We start from the raw sequence: 5,472 nt of genomic DNA, 5'->3' as shown, positions 1-5,472 counted from the left end.
CATGGCCGTTTAAGAAGGTAGACTAGATCATTACGTCCTTAAAAAAAGGCGCATCTTACGATTACAAGTTATTATGATACTTTAAATCCTTTTATAGATTTGGTGGAACGGGTTACAATCATAGGCGTACGGACCAGGGGGGCAGGGGGGGGGGGGCAGCTGCCCCCTAACTTTCGGGCAAGCTGACTTTTCGGGCAGACGGGTAAAGTGAAAAAAAATTTTATTTCATCTACTTAGCCAAATAAAGCGCCCGAAATCTAATAAAACACTAATTTTACGGGCAGGAATAGCAGTAAAACGCTTTTGCAGCCGTCAAATCTTCCAAAATGTTCTTAGGGGGTGGAGGGGGGGGGGGGGTCCATACAAGGTCAGCTCTGCTTCTTCGCCTCTCGAAGAAAACCGGCGCCGCTGTCTGTAAACCTGAAATTTTTTGGGGCATTTCTATTTTTGCTTCCCTAACTGTCGTCGAGCCCTAATAAAGAACTAATTTTACTTTTATTTTAATTGAATACCACGAATTTGTACTGAGTTGACTATGGATTAAAACATTTTGTCTGGAGCCACTCTACTTTGTTGGACAATTTCAGGCATCGATTATTATTGTGAATGCAGTTGCAACAGTCTGATTGGATGGTTGGAATTCAGAATGGGATTTCGGTTACAAAACCATTGGATACTTTTGGAGTTGCTTACACGGGCTAAAATAGCAGAAAACGCATTTGCGGTGGTTAAATTTTCCAAATTTTCTCCCAACGGTCCCGTCTCCGTGGACTGTAAACGATTGATCTTCTGGTTGGAATTCGAGCCAGCCATCTTAATTAGCCTATATTAGACCACTTTGAAGTTGCTTTGTTCACGGGCTGAAATAGCAGGAAAACGTGTTTGCAGCCGTCAGATATTCCAAAATTTTCTTTGGGGGGGGGGGGGTAGGATCCACTTAAGGTAAGCCCCGATTCTTCGCCTCTCGAGCAAGACCGCGCCGCTGTCTGTAAACCAAAAAATTTTTTCGGGCAATTCGGGTTCCTGCCCCCCTACCCTAACTGCCATCGAGCCCGTACGCCTATGGTTACCATTCCGATCAAAATCTCTAATATTCATTAACATCATTACGATATTTTGTCGAGTGTGTTCTTCGACTGGCGCTATCAATATAATACAGCTATTGGATGTTCAAATAATTGAGAATTTGGAAAAGTGTCATTAACATTGTAGCTTATTGGTAAAACACTCATTATCTATAATAAGTTATAAGCCACTGTAGCGTCACGTTATAAGGGAGGTAACCACCATTGATTTCCCCATTAACTTCAATGTTAATTCTGGCCTCTTTGCCCACCTCCAACCTTTCCCCAAATTTTCGTTGGGCTGAATGCTTTTCACTACAGACAGAGTAACAAATGGTCATGTCTTTGCACTAAAATTTGTATGAGGTTGACCACCAAAATTTTGAGATACACAAACTTGAAGAAGCACACTAAAAACATGTAACTAGATGCCGTACATACATGTATCATGAATATTTACCAAACCCTGGCAGAAAATTTTAATTCAAACCCTCTTCATCCATTCTAGACCAAAAATCAACAAAAATGGGCATGAAAAAGGGGAGAAAAGAGACAGAAAGAGAATTGCTATAAATAGACGAACTACATTAATAATTATATAGCGCATCTTTCACCTAAGTGCCCAGATGCTCTTTACAAACTTAAAGAAGATACAATACCTAAGAATAAAAATACATGTAAATAGTCAAAGGCAAAAATAAGAATATACGAAAACATGTGATCAGCAGCGGTAAAGGAAAATATTGGTGTCAGACATTATCACATATGTGATAGAACTGGTTAAACGCGTTCTAAATATAATTTTAACACAGAGATCAGTGCTACGACAGATGCGTAATGAAGATATCAACAAAAGGAAGTGACGAACGCAAACGGAAAACACGGGTTACCCTTCTATATATAACAGTAACCAAAAATTGAAAAGGGAAATGAAATGAACTGGGGTTTAACGTTCTATTGCTGTTCTGCACCGACTGGGATGCTGAAGACGGGCATACGCCATACAGTGTGCTATGAGGGAAATTTTGCCCGGACAGCGGCAATACGGCGCCTATACTCTTATTTCGAATTCCAACTGCCAAAGGTTCTTTTACGTGCACATCAGTGAGGACACGGGACCTCGGTTTTTGTCCCATCCAAACGACTATATGTGTTCCCTTGCCGGGCCCTCTGCAGGAGGTACCAAGCCGGAAAATCCCGATAAACTCTCTCGGCCACCACCGGGATACAACTTCAACTGTAATATTTGAATTTATCATTTTTACAGTATATGAGTAAGAAGTTATATAAGTTATACATACATTGAAGTACTGTAAGTATATTAGACTGGGTTAAAAGTAACAAGCCACCATATTATTGTAAACGTAAACAATGAGGTAAAGACTGGTTTGTAAACTGTTTTTATTGGTTTGTAGAATCGTGCTACGATCAAGGGCAGATAATTTGAATACGTGAATACCCCATGGATGAACCCAGGGTATACTGCAGTAGAACGGAGTGGGACTACTGGCAATACCGAGGGTGGTGATAACCATTCATCTCCGGGTGGGCTTAGTTCTTTCGATTGTACAAAACCATTTTAAGTAATGTTGGTAGGAGAGAAAATATAGAAACAACATTGAATAAGGTACACTGTTAAAAATATTTTGGTTATTTTACCCTAAAATTACGGGCAGCAAAAGTTGCCCCTAAATCATAGGTAAAATTACACCATTAGTTATTTAACAATTTACTGTAGAAAGACATATCTGTTAATTTACATTTCTTGTAAAACTACATCACAATGTTAATTTACATTTCTTGTAAAAATACATCACACTGTTAATTTACACTTTTGTTAAACATACTAATATTGGTAATTTTACATGCAAGATTCGAGCAATAGCCCCGGTGTAAAATATTTCGTATTAATTTCACTTTGATATATATTGAATATCGATAATCCTGTTTGGTAGACGAGAGCATGGTTCCAGGCTTCCAGATGTAAGCTCGCGTTACTATCTATTTGCAGGCATTATAACCCTGCTTTACAGACAGTCCGGCCCAACTAACACTGGCCAATCGATTTAATTTACCGCCTTCAAGTGAACTTGAAAACGAGATAATACAACCTACGGCCAGAAAGTCAGAACATTTTTTTTTTATGCATTTAAGAAAATACTTACAAACTGATTAACGTACGCTAAATATCAACACACTTTATAGATCTTATAAATAATGGAAACTAGATATACATGACATGCAATATACTAAATTTACAAGATGTGATTGTCCATATTATGGTTAATAAATTGAAATGAATACCATAAGAAGATAATTATTAGGAATGTTTTGTTTCTATGGAATACTAAAATACAATAAGAGATAGTAAATTTACCGAATAAGTAAATTTACCGAATAAGTAAATTTACAAAATAACGTGAATAAACGTAAGTCTGTAAAATGACATGCTGGCTATGTTATTTTCCGTTCAATATTTTAAGGTAAAACAAATTCTTTAACTGCTGTAATTTTACTTATATTTCTTACCTAAAAGTAAATTACATAATAATGTGAACAAACGTAAAATCTGTAAAGTAACACGCTTGCTGCGTTACTTTCAGTTCAATTTTATTACATTATATGTATTTTTACAGGATTTTGAATATGTCTTTGATTCGATCGCCACTTATTGTCAAAAAGACATGAAACTCGATAAACATACTTGAAACTCGGTAAAAATACATTAGACTTGGTAAAAGTAGTATGTTGTAAAATATACCGATAATTGAGATACAAAAAACCCTTGTACTACTGTAATTTTACATACATTTCTGACAGTTTTCCTGGTGGTTGTCGTAACATCATTTGCTATTTGGTTGTGGACTTCAACGGTCACTGTTAATTGGTTGTGTGTTGAGAAATGTTAACAAAAATATTTCAAGGTTTGCTTTCATTACTATTGAATAAAACATTTCTGTGATTTCAACATTTTACGACAACCAATTTGGGCTACGGTACATCTTCCTATAGTTTGAATACACTGAACATTACTGTATTTTGACGTTACGTATGTAAAAATAAATTATTTCACGGTAAAATCACCTGTATAATATGTTTTTTGTACGACTATTTGTACTATCACTTCTGTTTGGTGTAATAAAACATACATTTGTAAAATAACATACAACTACGTAAATATTTTACCACATTCTTACGGTAAATTAACATTTATTTCTAACAGTGTAGCTAATTAATTTATTTTCTCAAAATAATGAAATATTTGACGTACAAAAGTAAATTACTTTCGGTATTACTCAAGTAACCTAAAAATACAAAAGCAGACTAAAAGTCGTTTAGCTTTGACAATTCCTCGACTGGGGTAAGCTTAACCTACCTCGTGTACGATGCCAGTCACTACATGCCGACAGTTTGGACCTGATTTCATAACACAAAACTCCTGTATGCTAGACGACAATTTTGGACAAAAAGGCGTTCTGCAGCGTCGCTAGCACAGCGGTTTAACTACAAAAGTACAATAACGGTTTAAGTGTATCACTAAATTCCATTGTAAACTATAGTATGAATAAAAGACATCACCAATTTATGAAATCTGTAGTATAGAACATTGTTTCTACAATATTATGTAGGAAACTATCGTAGGCTATTTGTTAAAATGGTTTAAGTACAGTATACATATAAATTCTACAGAAAACTATAGAAGGCTCATGCATTATATTTTTCTCCACAAAATCTATAGAAAAAAATATTTTTTTCCATTGTTTTCTACAGAATGTCATAGAAAACTATAGGAATTTGAGACAATAAGTTAGTTCTGTAGAAAACTATAGTTTTTACCGCCAAATCTATAGGAACCACAGTTGACATGGGAATACAAGTTAGTTCTATAATAAACTATAGTTTTTACCACAAAGGCTATAGAAAACTGAAGGATTACTCAACTGACTCGAGGATACAAGTTAGTTCTATAGAAAACTATAGCAGCACCAATGAATCGAGATCTGTAGGGGTTTTTTTTCCAATAGTTTCTTACAGAATTCTATAGGAAATTACACGTGGAAAATATTCATCTACCAATCCTACATAAAACTATAGTAGGCCTACATGTTTTTGAATCTATAGTCATGTGTAAGGGCAGAAATCGGATCAAAAGTTTGTCACAGTCATGCATTGGCCGATTATGAACGCCCTCTGATTTAAAAGTTTCAAATACTGCCCTGTGCCCCTGGCAGAATTCGTTCAGAAAATTCAACAGAAATCTAACAACCAACGGAAGAGGTGTCAAACCATTCGCCGTTAACAATGGGCTTCCGTATCTAATAAATTCATTGCACAAAGGTGTTTCCATAAAATTCTGGATAATAGTGTCTATCATTTTGTTTACATCGCCATTTTGGATGAAGCTCGC

The sequence above is a fragment of the Patella vulgata genome, chromosome 1 (assembly GCF_932274485.2).
Source record: "Patella vulgata chromosome 1, xgPatVulg1.2, whole genome shotgun sequence".
NCBI lineage: Eukaryota > Metazoa > Mollusca > Gastropoda > Patellidae > Patella > Patella vulgata.
This window is presented reverse-complemented; position numbering follows the sequence as displayed.